A 15,958-nucleotide genomic window follows, 5' to 3' on the forward strand; every position below is an offset into this window, starting at 1 on the left:
AATAAAAATTGAGAGCAAATGAAGTAGGTATAGGTTTACTAATCTTTTAAAGGTGTTAATGGAGTCTGTAAATAGGAATTGGTATAGGGTGAATGTGAAATATACAAATTTGATAGGCACATTTGCAAGAGATATATTTTTCTGAACACCATAATGAGTCCCAGTTTGAATCTATTTCTCTGTTCCTGGGGAGAGGTGGAATGGTAGCAGAAGGAGAGAAAATGGGCTTATTCAGTCTAAGGTAGTAGACAGAACACTGGATCATATATTTAGAGCTGGAAGGGACCACAGAGCCCACTAATACAACCTCCTTGTTTTACAGAAGAGGAAACTGAGACGCAGAGAAGTTAAGTGACTTTGCCAGAGCCACAAATCTGTAAGTGGCTGAGGCAAGATTTGAACTCAGATCTTTTTGACACCAAGTTCAGCGCTTTATTCATTACTCCACACTGCCTTCTAGGATCAGAAGACCTAAGTTTGAATTTTGGTTCTGTGTGACCTTGGATAAGTCATTGAACTCAATTTCCTCATCCATAAAATGATACTTACCAGATTAGATGAGTCCTAAGGCCCTTTTATGGAATCACAGATTTATATCTGGAGGAGTTAAGTCTAAGTCTGTCTCTCTCTTTATCTCTTTTTTAAGAGAGAAGGAAACTAAGACTGAGGAAGTGACCTCTCCAGGTTGACATAGGTGGTAAAAGTAGCACAGCTAGTACTAGCTCCCAGACTACTGACTTAAATTTCCACGTTCTCTCCATTTCACTACTCAAGCTATAGATCCTACGACCCTAGGATGCTGAACTCTGCTCAGGGGACTATGGTGCTTGTTGCCCATGAAATTAAGAAGCTCTTGACTTCTTGTCTTGTCTTTTCATGTCTCTCAATGCCAATTTATTTGGTGCTTCTTCAAGGTGGTGGGATGAGAAGATGTGGGATAAGATGAAAGGAACATGTGCTCCCCCAGAATCTTGTTCTCTCCAGGGACATCACTCAGGAAAGAGGATAAATTGCTAGAGCTACTGGTATTATAATGTAGTTGAGAGAAAGAGAAGGAAGGGCTGCCTAGGGTAAGGCAGCCAGGGAACACTGCCTCAAGTACTGGCTCTGGCCTCTGATCAGGGAGCAGAATAGAATGCAATGGGATGAAGCCTAATAATCTCCAAAGAAAATAAAACTGAGGGTAACAGCAATTTGTGTGATGATCAGCTTTGATAGCCTTGGCTCCTGTCAGGAAAATAATGCTCTAAGACAATTCTGAAAGACTCATGATGGAAAATACTATCTACATCCAGAGAAAGAATTATGGAGTCTGAATGCAGATTGAAGCAGACTATTTTCTCTTTTTTCTTTCTCTGGGTTTTTCCCTTTTGTTCTGATTCTTCTTTCACAATATGACTAATGTGGAAATATGTTTAATATGATTGTACTTGTATAGCCTATATCAGATTACTTGCTGTCTTGGGGAGGAAGGGAGTGAGAAAAAAAGTTTGGAACTCAAAATCTCATAAAAGTGAATGTTGAAAACTTCTTTACATATTATTGAAAAAAATAAAACACTATTAAAAAAGAAAAAAAGAGAAGAAAACTGATGAACAAAGTTCAGAGGTATGAAAAATCAGGCCAGAGGCCCAAGGAATGGCCTTTTTTTTCTTCTTGAATTTTCACTAGTTTTATACAAAGACACACTATTCTCATATATATACTCATTTTCTCTTGGAACTCTGTATTAAATTATGAGTTTCTCATCCTTTTAATTAAAAAAAAGTTTTCATTGACAAGGATTTACAGTTAATCTTTCCAAACTGCACATGTTAGAGGTGCTACACCCCTTATGTGGAAAATCTGGGTAAAAGTTTTTGCCTGCCCCCCCCTTTCGTACCAGAGAAGTCTGAATTTTTTCTTTTTCTTGTATAGGGTGTTTATAGTATCTTATTGTAAAATTTGGGTTAAGTATTTGGTCATAGTCTCCGTGTCATCACCTGGCCTTTGCATGTTGTTTGCAGCTTCTGCAAAACTCCCCCAACATCCCCCTTTAGTTTCTTTTACTAACCTACAATATATTGAAGCTGTGATGGGGAAAATAGCAATGTGGAAGGGATAACTGTCTTTTTTTCCTCCCTCTCACCCTCTCCAATTAAAAGAAAAACACAACTCTTATGACAAATATGAAAAAAAGAAATCCTCAAATTGCCCATGTTCACAATGAACATCTCATTCCGCATCTTGAATCTATTACTGTCAGGAAATGGGTAGCATAGATCATCTTCAGACTAACCCAGTGATGTCAAACTCAAATGGAAATGGGCCACAAACTTATCCTTGTCTTTTAAAAATCATCTTTAAGAATAATCATTCTTTTTCTTTTTATTATTATATTATATATGTTATATATAATGTATATTATATTAGCCGCCCCCTACTAACTCGTTATTTATCCTCACAACATCTCAATAGTTAGGCCAAGTATTGCTAACCTGTTTTATAGCTAAATAAATTAAAGCACAAAGGCACTTGCCAAGATCTGAAATAAGTTTAGTGAACAGAACCAGAAATGGAACCTATCTTTGTCTGACTCTTCATGACCTCATCTTGGATTTTCTTGGCAAAGATATTGCAATGATTTTCCATCCTTCCCCAGGTAATTTTACAGATGGGAAAACTGAGGCAAACAGGGTTAAGTGACTTGCCCAGGGTCACACAGTTGGTAAGTGTCTTGAACTCAGGAAGAGGAGTCTTGCTAACTTCAGGCCTGGCACTTTTCCACTGCACCACCTAGCTGCCCAAACTCCTGGCCTCTAAATTGACATCTCTTCTCCTACTGCCTCCCATGCATATAAAGGGCCCATAGGGGAGTTTACATTTCCATTTCTACACTGTTATGTCAGTTGACATTTATTGTTATTTGTAAAGTACCAGGTGCTACAGGAAGATACAAAAGAAACAGGAGGCATAGATGACATAGTCTTTACCTCCAATGCCCTTAGTATTTAATTATGAAGAAAATATGAAAAAGATTTAAAAGTATTTGCTCCCAAAAAGCCCTGCCCTATGAATTAGGAAATCTGTCCTTTAGTCTAGGCATTGATCAGATAATTAGCTATGTGATCTTGAATAAGTCATTTCACTTCTGTGTCCCTTACTTTCCCCATCTGTAAATGAAGGGGCTGTCTTGACTACACAATCTATAAAACGAGCTCCTGAGAGTCTATGATTCTAACATAAACCATTCATTAATGCATTTTTTTCAATAGTTTTATTTAATTATCTATCCTATACATGAGTCAAATACACTGGGACTAAGCTTCTATCTCTCTTGTGTTTCAAACAATGTCATCTATAATCAAGTATTTGATAAGTGGCATTTAAGGATAAGAATGTTAGAGGGACAATGTATAGAAAGGACAATGTCCTTTCTATAGAAAGAGCACCACATTCAAATGTCTCCTGTGACACTAACTACCTGTGTGACCTTAGGCAAGATCCTTAGCTTCCCTGTGTCTCTGTTTCCCTATCTATGAAATTAAAGGGGTTGGGCTAGATAATCTTTAAAATCACTTCGAGTTATAATTCTGTGGCCTATTTCCTGTGATGATGTTTAAAAAGAAAGATGGTGGCACAGTGAATAGAGCACTGACCCTGGAGTCAGAAGGATCTGAGTTCAAATGCGGCCTCAGCCACTTAACATTTACTAGCCGTGTGACCTTGGGCAAGTCACTTAACCCCAATTGCCCAGCCTTCCCCCCTCAAAAAAAAGCAAAAAAAAGAGTTAGTAGAGGGGGACAGTGTTGAAAAAAAGGCTCAAGTGCCATAAATAGTCAATATTATGACTATCAGAAGCAGAACAGATAAAGGAAGAGAAAAAAGAGGAGGAAGAAGAATTAGGTAATGAATGTGAGAATATAATGGTATATATACACACAAAAAAAAGGATGTGGTGATTATTGTAGATTTTGACCACAAGCCAGGCCTTAAATTTTTATTAAGTACTGACTAATGAAAATAACAAAACGAAACAGTTTCTATCTTCAAGGATTTTACATTCTATTGGGTGAGACTCAGCACCTGCAAATATATGTAGGTTAATATTTGTTGTTTATCCTTCCTTCTCAAAGAGGACCATGACATCAGGGAGGTGATGCCATGACTTGCAAGTGAATTGGATTTAAGTGAGGGAGGGCTGCACAAAGTCACCAGTCTCCCTTTCTCCTCCAGAGCCATCTGGTTCCAGTGGTGAGATGTAGATCAGGATGAATGGAGATGGCCCAGGATTCAGCAGGAGGCCTTGACCTTTTTAGGCTAAAGTCTTTAACAGGTCTCAGTTCGACTGAGGCAGTGCCCATTGAAGGCTAGGTAAGAAATGGGGCAGAGAATGGCCTCCTTACCTAGTTAAAAAAAAATAATACAACATAATTTGAGTGTGTGTGTGTGTGTGTGTGTGTGTGTGCGCGCGCATGTGCATGTGCATGCAGTGGTTGTGGTGGTGGTGGAGAGGGCAACAACAGCTGTGAATCAGGGACTAAATTTACTGAGTAGAAGGTATTTGGAATATCGTGCAGAGCGGAACCAAATCAGCTCTTTGGTTCAAAGCAGGATGGTGAACAAGAGCCCCAGAGATCTTGAATCCAGGGTAGACACCTTCCCTACCCCCATTCTCAGTCGGTTACAGACAGAGGAAAAGGGGGTGGATTGAACAAGAAACAAATCAACATTTGTAATTAATTATTGATAAACTTTGATCTAATGTTTGCTCTGTTCCGTGGGTTGACCTTAGTGCAAGGTAGACCACTGAAAAAGGCATTTTCAAAGTGCTCATTATGTGTTAAGCACTGAGGATACAAATAGAAGAAAAAGCAAGTATCTCAAGTATCTCATTCTCTTCTTGGGAGATGCAATATATAAAGAAATTTCAGCTAGTAGAAATGACCATAAGTTCAAAGGTACAGGCAGCTTGCTGTAAGACCTTGAGTGCATTAGTAGATAGGATGGCAGTATCCAGGGGTCTGGAGGTTATAGGAGTAGGCCAAAGGACTACAATAGGCCTAGAGGACCTTATAACACAGTGACAGGGCAGATGCTAAGACCTGGTTATCCTATATCTCATTGGGATTAGAGTTGGTGACTCCCATTTCATCCAAATATGGTGAGTAGTCATGTCACTCATGTAGGGTGTTCCAATGGGGTTTGGATAGCCTATGAGCAAGGGAAGGAGTGAAGGCAAGGTTAAGTAGAAGGGCACCCCCAGTGGTGGGTTTTACTGCCACTCAGACACTCTGTGGGGTCTGTGTAGCCTAGGAATGGAGAACGGGATAAAGAGAAGGCAAAGTTGCAGATCATCCCTGGTAGCACCAAGGGAGAATGTGAGACATGGTTTTTGTCCTTCACTGAGAGGGTGGGCAGCAGCTGGCATATACAGCCTTTGTTGCTGATCCTACACAGATCTCATACATCTCAAATGGTATAGGTCCCTCGACCAGACAGTGCTATAGAGCACGGGAATGCAGGCTCAGAGAGAAAAGTATGAAGGTCAATAGATGCTGGATGGGTTGTAAATAGAAGAGGGCAGGTGATGATGGGTAAGCTGGTATTTCACTGGGAGGAGGAAGGACTCCATCCTCCTCTGAGATGGTAGCTTCTTGGCCTTTTACTCAATCTCACTGTGCTAGCTCTTCAAGAGGAAGATATTCTATGTTCCATTTGCTCATAAAATGTTTCCCCACACCTGGGAGTGTTAAATGATGATGCCAGCATGATGTCATCACCTACAATAGCTGGTTAAGCCTGTTTGGAAATGCAGCTTCCAAAGCAGCTTTTGCTTCTTAAAAATGCTGAGGAAACTCAGGAGGTTCTTCAAAAAGCCAGCTAATTGAGAGAATGGAAGCCAGCAGCAAGAACATCTGGTCACACCCAAGGCAGTGTTATGTGCTAGGGCTTGTGCTCCTTCCTGAATTCTATCCATGGGAACTGTTATGAATTCTGGGGAAATGAATCAGGAAATAATATGAATATCACATTCTTTCTTTCTCATGTAAATACTTAGGGGTAGGGGGAAGAGTCATTATGCAAATAGGGTCAGAGAATGAGCCTCATCATTTCATTTGTAATATTTCTATCTAGTATTTTAGGTAAATCCAACCTTGGCCAACATGTCCTTATGCAATCCATGGATCAACATCCCAAGTTCTTGGTTTACATGTACCAGCTGTGATTTGAGAGGCTCTCCCTTAAAAACCCTATCTCTTGGACTTGTATTGCCCTCACTCATAGTTAACTCTGGGAAAATTACAAAATACTCCTCCTGTCTAGGTCTCTACATATGTAGATAAAAGGGCCTCCTTCTACATAAGAACTCAAAAAACCCCTGCAATTATTGGGTATGGGACAACCTTTATCTTACTTGGAGAAAATACAAAGGACTTATAGTATGCAACAAACAAATATACAAAGTACATAAAGATCCCACACTGATCTGTAAGTGAGGAGTACCAATCTCTCCACTGATTTCTCTTTACCACTAGGCTCTGGATATCCTCTAGCCCCAATAACCCTCCTTTTTTTTAAAAATTTCCTTGGGCTGGGAACTGATCAAGTGGTTGCCTGGGTCTAACTTTCTGATATTCCAGGGAGAACCTCTTTCCTCAGGGTTTCATGAAGTACCAAGACTTAGGGTGCCATCCTGAGATTTGAACTTTCTTTGTGGGGAAGCACCTGGACATTCTAGTCAGTCCATCTTCAGACCCATACTGACATCAAAGCTTAAAGTAATATTTTCATGACTTATACTCCCCCCAGAAGGGAAAATTAAATTTACCAAGACAAAATTGCTTCACTGTCTCACAGTAACAATGGAGTATGTGGTACAGATCCCTTGATTCTTCCATGTCATAGGTTTAATTGTTTGGTTCTATTCCTCCCAGCATCAGGAATCGTGTGCATGAATGACACTTTTCTCTCTAAGAGGCATACTGCAGAGGAACTATCTGTACATTCATAGGAAGCAGAAATTTTGGACTTAAACTTGGGACTGCTAAGAAGGCCAGGATCAGGAATTTTTTTTTGCTACTTTTCTTTGTGCTTTTCCTTTCTATTGTTTTTCTCACCAAGAGATGCCTGCTCAGGAGAACCCTCCCCCTCTAATAAGGAGGCTTGGGTTCAGGAATAGCACCATCTGGGAACTTCCCTCTTGAGCTACGTGGACAAATACGCATCTGGCTCTGCCAATGGCCTTTTCAGGGCCTTCACCACTGTTTCCACAGGCTGCCACCTCTTATTTAGTGAAACTCACTGTTAGGTCTCTTTCTGGTCTTGGGCCTGAGCTCAGAAGAGGGAAAAAAGACAAAAGGTGGTTAGGACCTTGGGGTCCAGGAGCTTTCCTACATCATGTGGGCATGAGAACAAGTAGTTTAAGATGTGAATTTGTCCCAAGGCTGCCATCAACAGTTCTTTTTAGGGGAACCCTTATCAGAATCAGGTCTTCTTTTAGTTTTCCTGAATTCTCAGGATCTTTCCAAAGGGAAGGTGGATGGGGTAAATTGGCCTGATGAAGTCTCCTTTTTCCTGTCTTGTACAAAAGAGGTGTCTTCTAACCTTCCATCCCACAACAATGGGAACCAACTGACCTTGGGGGGAGCCTTTGTCAATGAAACTTATCTTTCAGTATGTCTCTCTCTAAAGCAGACCTGCACAACTTGTCAGTAATTAGGGGCCAAAATTGAAATAGGCTAAACTTCTTCAGGCAGTAGATAGGTTAGACTAGACAAACTATCAACAGTTGGTTGCCATGGGTCACATGAAAAATAGGAGAGAGTGCACAGTAGCAACCATACACTTTTTGCGGGTTACCTGAAATCCCTTGGTGTGTTAGGACCATATGTCATGTAGACCTGCTCTAAAGGTAGATGCAATCAAAAGTGACAAAGGCTCATCACCTTGTAAGGTCATCAAATTGATCCAAGAACCCCATTATCAAACCCCTACACTTGTTACCTCTTTTAATTTTAGTCTTATTTTACATGTAATAACAATGAAGTATAGAGAACTAAAAACTAATATTTCAAGTTGTTATTTTATTGGATTTATTTCTTTCTGTATACAGGTTACAACCAATCACTTAAGCACCTGCTATATCATAGCACTGTGTTTTAGTAGACAGTCTTTGTAGGTTGCTGTGGTCAAAAATATTTAGCTTATGATGAATGTCTAAATTTATCTGTACTGGTCATCAGATAATAGACATATAATCTTTAGCACAGCACCTAGCACATAGTAGGCATTTAATAAAAGTCGACCAATTAATTTGATCTGCAACAAGGTCCATAGGAGATGCATTTCTACACTAGGGAACCCACTGGAGAAAGTTCATGTCCATTGGCATAGTCTTTAAGAACCTAAGCCGATATTCATATTGCAATGAGTTATTTAAGCCAGTGCAGGGACTAATAATGACAGTAGTTTGCATTTATATAGCATTTTGTGACTAATGAGCACTTTTTCACCCACTAAGTAGTACAAGTATCATAATCCCCATTTTACAGATGGGAAAACAGATTTGGAGAAATTAGGTGATTTGCCAAAGTCACTACATTAGTGGTAAATCCTAGGCTAAAATCTTGGCCCCCTCAATCTTAGTGCCTGACCTTATTATGGCCTTCTGGTTTCCTTGCAGGAGTCTCCACCATTCCCTTCTTAGCTAAAACATTTCACTGATAGCACATTGCCCATCTAAACTGCATTTCTAGGCTGCTGGTTTGGTTTCCTATGATTTTAAGGTACAGAGAAAGGATCCTCAGGGCATTCTTGCTCTCTAGAATTTTATCTCCAGGATCACAGTTTAATTTCCAGATAATGCTGCCTTCAGCAGAGGCAGCTGATAATAGTAGCCAAATATCTCACTTTTATTCCCTTTCAGCAAGAAAATGCAGTGGGTGTGAGAGAGGGATGGGGGTGGTGTCTGGTCATACTCACCCTCTCTGGGGGCTTCATTCATTGATTCAGAAAAGGAAGTCTAGAAGGTAAAGAAAAAAGAAGAAAGGAAAGAAAATCGTCTAGCCAAAGACAACTTGAGGAGGGTTATGTTTTCACATGTGCAAAATCTGGCAGGTAGAGCCAAACAGTTATCAAATAAGCTAAGACTGGGAAGTGAAACAATGAATAAATGGAAGACATGGTTGTTTATTCTGCCCTGAGGAGAGTTGTGCTTTTCAAGCCAAATTTCCAACAGTGCTCTTGCTTTGGCCTCCCTTTTTTCATGTGTAATTTTTGGCTTTGGGGTTTTTCCTTTACAACCTCCTGCATGCACCTTTCCCTCCTTTTCCTCTTTCTACACACACACACACACACACACACACACACACACACACAGACACTTCAGTCACACATAGATTTGTCATATTTTGCTCATTTCTCAGAACTTTTTTCTCAGAGTTATAGCAGAAATTGGTAAGGGCACCTACATAGTCCATACCTTCACATACCAAAAAGATATTTCTTTTTTATTTCATTTTGTATTTTATTTTGTACATGCAAAGGCTAATAGGAGTTGGAAGAAATGCACATTCCTTAAGGCTACATATGAAGTTTTCAAGCCTCCTTTTCCCCAAAGTACTATTAATGATTTTAACTATTCATTCAATAGATCTCTGAGGTGAAGTCATAGTTCTTATCATGAGATGTCCATTTACTAGGTGAGGAAACCTAATGAGGCAAAGTGATTTATCAAAGGTGAGTGCCCAAGAAATGATAGACTCACCTTCTATACACCCAAATGTCCCAGATGCTTAAACATGTAAAAAACACCCTTTCCCCCCTAGCTTCTCGCTTCCTTCTTTTGGGGGATTTTATTGAAATGAGGGACTCCCACTGAAAAAGCTCCTTCTATTAATTTAAATTAATGCCTGTTCTGCAACTTATAGTCTTGAAGAATTGCTTGATTCTGAGATGTTCAATGACTTGCCCAGGGTCACACAGTCAATATGTGTGAGAGGTAAGACTTGAATACAGCTCATCCTGACTCTAGCCCAGCACTCTATTAATTGGGACATACTACTTGTTTTTCTTTTTTAATTAAAGAGAACTCAAGAGTTTGAATGGCAATGTTGTGGGATCAGGCAGTCAGTCAATAAGCATTTATTAAATGCTTACTATGTGCCTGTTGCTTTCAAGTCACACCAAGAGATCTAATTACCTGAATCCAGTGGAGCTTGTAATTTGTAATTGGTCCATCGTTCAGTAACTCAATCAATGCACACTTACCAAGCACCTACTATATGTGAGAAAGCACCATCTCATATGTAAAGGGCATGAAAAGGAAAGAGGGCTTAAAAGAAAAAACACACACCAACACTGTCTCAGTATATGATCACATATAAAATCATTTCATATATACATAAGTATACTCACGCATGCACATCTATATATAAAACCATATTGCAATGTAGTCTTATTCAATCACATACATAATATGATCACACATATAATATATGTATACAATATATGATCACATGTGCAATGTGTGCTCCCATCCCTTTAATTCTTTTAGGTGTGGAGTCAGTGAATAACATTCTTTTTTTAACATGACAGACACAATTCCCCAACTTTCATTCAAGACTTGCATACAATGCATTTTATTATTCTATTTGCTCTTCCAGCTTCCTAAGAAGATTCATGTTTCTACCATTTAGTGCAAAGCTCCTCCTCCCCTGACAATAAGACATACAACTGGCCTTTTTGCAGAGGATGGCTGAACAAGTAAGTGTAGGCTATTCCCATGATGGGTTTGGAGTCTGGTTATAATGGGAAGGCTGAGAGACCCCTGGCATTTAGTTCAAGCTAAGCAGAATAAACACAACCATTAGTGCTTGTGTGGTTGTTTTGGGGATTTTCCAAGGGACCTCTGTAGAAGTTCGTTTTTGCATGCCCAACCTTCAAGCATCACTAACACCTGGGTGATGCCTGAGGCATGCCAGCCAATAATTATAGGTCTATGTACTTCTTTCTTGACAGTCTGTCATCATTAGTTTCAATTGCTTGGTGTTTCTCATTACTGTGTACCACCCGCACCAGCTTCTTCATTAAGTGATAGGACAGATTCATCTTCATCTCCACCCCCTTTTCTCCTTCCTCCCTCTTCTTTCATTCATCCCCCCCCCCCCCGTCTTTACAGAACTTCATGCAATGCAATTTTCCAGCAGACTCCTGTGGGCTCTGTTCTTTTTTTTTCAGTTAGACAGAAGGAGGGACACAGAAGGAGAGAAAGGGGGAAAAGGGGAAAGAAAAAAAAAAGAAAGAGACAGAGATATACAGAGAGACAGAGACAGGGAAAGAGAGACAAGGAAAGAGAGAAGAGAAGAGAAATGAAGCGAAGAGAAGAGAAGGGGGAGAGGGAGGGGGAGATAGAGCCAAAGCCAGAGAAACAGAGAGGTACATAGAGACAGAGACAGAAAATGAGAGATAGAGACACAAAGACAAAGCACAAGAGAGATAGTGAAACAGAGACAGACACACACATAGCAAGTCAGACAGACAGAAAAACAAGAGAAAGAACAAGGGAGAAAGAAGGATAGAAACAGGGAGTAAGAAAGTGAATAGAAAGAGACAAAGACATAGAGGAAAGACAGACAAACATCAACAGAAAAAAAGACATTTGAAGTAGCTTAATCAATCCCATTAAAAATATAACCAGTGTTGAATGGAACATAGTCAAATTCTTCATAGCTGATCAATCAACCGATCAACGTTTATTAAGCACCTTCTATGTGGCAGGCACAGTGCTAAATACTGGGCTATCACTGGGATTGGAAGCATTTTTCTTTTAAGCATTTCTTCATGATTATGATTTTAAAGTAAAAGCATCAATCAGAAAAAATAAGAGATGACCAAAACTCATATATATATATATATATATATATATATATATATATATATATGTGTGTATGCAGAAACAATCTACCCATCTTCAAATTTACCATAACTCTTTACCCAACTTTCCTTTCATACCAGAGTTTATCAAGGATCAAGGATCTATCAATACTTCTTATTGAAGTCCCGACACTGGAGCCGCCCCTACGCAATTGGGGTTAAGTAACTTGCTCAAGGTTACACGGCCAGGTGTTTCTGGGTGGGTGCTAAGTGTGAGAGACTGGATTCGATCCCCAGGTCATCTCGACACTGGAGCCGGTGCTCTTACTCGCTGTGCTACCTGGCCACCCCTATCAATACTTCTAATATAACTACCTTCCAGGCATATCACTGGAATATCCTGTTTTGTAAAGCTTCCTTCCACTGCTTTGATGACTCATTGTGGTGTGAAGTTGATTCTTAGTTCTCAAAAATATATGCAAGCTAAACTTATGTTGAGCAGTTTCTATCATCATAGAAAATATTTAAGTATGGATGTTTCCAGCACAAACTGAATCTGGTTTTCAAAGGAACAAACTTTTAATGTATAGAGAAGTTTCTTACAATAGACTTTCCACATGATGAGGTCTTCGGACTTCACAAAATGAAGAAAAAACACAAAATGACTCAGTCCTATATATCTATTTTCCTTCCACAGTGATGGTGGTAAAGTGGCAGAAAAGGGAATGGGGGGTGCTAAAAATTATATAATTTTTAGATATGACTCAATTTTAAAATTTATTTTAAATTTTGTTGATTGTTTTATTTTTATATTCCAAATATCTCCTGATCCCCTCTGTGAGGGCTCCCTTGCAACAAAATAAAACAAGTAAGCAAAAGAAAAAATATTGTGGCATCATATGAAAGTACCTACATTGATCATTCCAAATCTGTGGCACCCCTGACATCTCCATTTTCAAGTTTTTAAATTAATAGAAATCTATTTTCTATTCCTCCAATTCCCACACCAATAGGAAAAAAAGAGAAAATAAAAAACAAATTACCTTATTGTAAAAAATAAATATTATATGTCAATAATATGAATATGTGTATGTATATATGTATACATATAATCACATATTTCTGCATTCTAAATTATTTATCCTCTCTCTGTCATGGATAGCATGTTCTATCATAGGCCCTATGGAATCATGAATGGTCATTGTATTGATCACAGTTCTTAGCAGCTTTCTAAGTTGTTTATCCAGGGAATTAATGAAAAGAAATGCCAGGTAAGGTGATCTAGCTGTACCAGATCTAAGATTGCATTATAAAGCAGCAATCAGCATGAACTCTTCTTATTTCCATAGATCTGGTAGGGTTTTTTCCCCATGTTTCTCTAATTTATTTATGATGTGACCTTTTTTGTTTGTTTTTTAAAATGTAGATCATGTATCCATTTGACACTTATCTTGGTTTAGGGTGTCATATATTGGTCTAAATCCAATTTCTGGTGTATTGCTGCCCAATTTCCCCAGCAGTTTTTAATCAAATAGCGAGATCTTATTCTGGTAGCTAGAGTCCTTGTATTTGCTGAGTACTGATTATATTTGCTTCCGTTTGTTGTGTAGCTAATCTTTACTGATTACTGACACATTGATACACGTTTTATATACATAACAAATATGAGATTGTTTTGAGAATTACAGCTTAAGAGTATACTTTGATATCTGATATCATTAGTTTCTTGTCATTTCAATTTTTTTTTCATTATTTATGACTCACATTTTGGCCTATATATGAATTTTTTTATTCTATGTTCTATGAAGTAATGTTTTGGTAGTTTGAATTCTATGGCATTGAATAAGTAAATCCATTCAGGGAAGCATTATCATTTTATTATACTCACTCATTCTACTCATGGCAGTTAATATTTTCCCAATAATTCAGGATGCCTTTGTTTCTTTAAACAATTGTTTGTAAATGTGTTTATGTAATCCTTGATATCACTATCTTGATAAGTGGATTCCCAAGTATTTTATGTATACTACAGTAATTTTAAATGGAATTCCTCTTTTTATTTTATTCTGCTTGATTTTATTGGTACTATATAAAGTGCTGATGAGTGTGAATTTATTTTTATATCCTTCAAGTTTGCTGGAATTATTAATTACCTTGACTAATTTTTAGTTGTCTCTCCAGCATTATTAAACTGTACTATCATCTGAAAAAGTAATAATGTTGTTTCTTCTTTATTTATGCTTTTTCCCTCAATTTCGTTTTCTAGTATTGTGTCAAATAGAAATAGTGACAATGGAATCCTTGTTTTGCCTTGATTCTAGTTTTTCCTCATTAGATATAATGTTGACTCTTAGTTTTGGATAAATTCTATTTATTATATTAAGGAATGTTCTCATTCCTTTATTTTCTATTTTTTAAGCAGAAATACGTGTTGTATTTTGTCAAAACTTTTTTCCTCACATATTTATGGAATCATATGATTTTTGTTGATTTTCTTATTAATATGATTAAGATTATAGTTTTCCTAACATTGAATCAACCTTGCCTTTGGTGCATAATTCAAACTTAGTCGTAATATATGATCTTTGTAATATTATTTTAGCCTTCTTGCTAATATTTTCTTTAAAAACTTTTCATCAGTATCAACAAAGGGTATTGGTTATCTTTTTTCTTTTTGCTCTTCCTAGTTTATGTTTCAAGACTATACCTATGTTAAAGGGGGAATTTTATGGGATCCCCCTTTTTGATATTTTTTTTGTAATTAGTTTATGAATATTTGATAGAACTCACTTGTGAATCCATCTAGTCTTTTTTTTTCTCCTATGGAAGTTCATTTATGGTTTGTTCAATTTCTTCCTCTGAAATTGGGTTGCTGAATTCTTTATTTCTTGTCTGTTAATTTGGGTATTCTATAAATTTTTTTGGTAAACATTTATTTCACTTAAATTGTCAGATTTCTTGGCATATAGTTGGGAAAAATAGTTTCTAATAATATCCTTTATTTTTCTTTGTGTGAATTTCCTTTTATTTTTGGTATTAGTTATTTAGTTTTCTTCTTTTAAGTGAAATTAGCTATTGGTTTCTTTATTTTATTTTATTTCATTTATTTTGACTCTATCCTAATTTGTTCTTTATTTTACTACTCTAATTTACTAATTCATCTTTTTCTTTTAAATTTTCCTAATACTTTTTTTTAATTTTTAGGATTTGTATTTTGATATTTTTTGTTTTTGTTTTTTGCTTTTTGGAAGGGGAAGAGCAGGGCAATTGGGCAAATGACTTGCCCAAAGTCATATGGCTAGTTAAGTGTTAAATGTCTGAGACTGTATTTGAACTCCAGTCCTTCTGACTCTAGGACCAATGCTCTATTCACTGCGCCATATTTTGGTGTGTGTGTGTGTGTGTGTGTGTGTGTGTGTGTGTGTGTGTTTAATTTCTAGTAAGCACTGAAGAAATAGTAATTATTGAAGAAATATTTTTATCTAATGTAATCTAATTTAACAAGTGACCCAACCAAGAAAATTCATCTTGAGGGTGTTTAAGGGTACAAATGGAAGGAGGACAACAAACAGATGAAAGGTGGAAAATAATCTGCAAAATTTTCTACTACAAATTATTTTTAACATCAAGGATAGCAGAGTGACTACAATTGGACTCCAACAGAGGAAGGAAAGATGCTAGCAAGAACAATGTAAAGAAGAACAATCATATTAGAACAGTTGGGTATAGATTAGATCCATGCTGAGGTCAACCCTATTGTGAAGGTTTTGAGAGATGGTTTTACAAGGTATCTAAAGTAAAGGATATAGTTTTGGATATATATTATGTATTATATTATGTTATGTTAGATTATATTATGTTTTGTTATATTCTGGCAAGGAAAAATCTTGCAATGTTTTAGTACCAAAAAGGTGGGGGGGTTATAGAGAGCATCAAGTACTGTCAAACTACATGTCTACTTTCCCATCTATACAACCTATTTATGGAAACCATCATCACATATAAGGGTATTCTTGATGATGGTATTATTAGGCAACAGAGAAGCTTTTACATGGGATATTACACAACAGACCACATCTTTATTATCACATAATTGACTGAA

The 15,958-nt window shown here is 37.5% G+C and overlaps 1 long non-coding RNA gene across 1 annotated transcript in view; it reads left to right on the forward strand.

Annotated features, from left to right (window-relative positions):
- The first annotated feature begins 10,673 nt into the window (after positions 1-10,673).
- Positions 10,674-15,958, forward strand: part of LOC138152670 (uncharacterized) — a 247,901-nt gene continuing 242,616 nt past the window's right edge. The window contains exon 1 of the long non-coding RNA XR_011166164.1: positions 10,674-10,746. This is a non-coding gene — a long non-coding RNA (uncharacterized lncRNA). The remainder of the gene's footprint in view (positions 10,747-15,958) is intronic.

This window comes from Petaurus breviceps, unplaced genomic scaffold (assembly GCF_028583685.1).
Source record: "Petaurus breviceps papuanus isolate PSGF00001 unplaced genomic scaffold, PetGlider_PUasm1.0 151, whole genome shotgun sequence".
In the NCBI taxonomy this organism is placed as follows: Eukaryota; Metazoa; Chordata; class Mammalia; order Diprotodontia; family Petauridae; genus Petaurus; species Petaurus breviceps.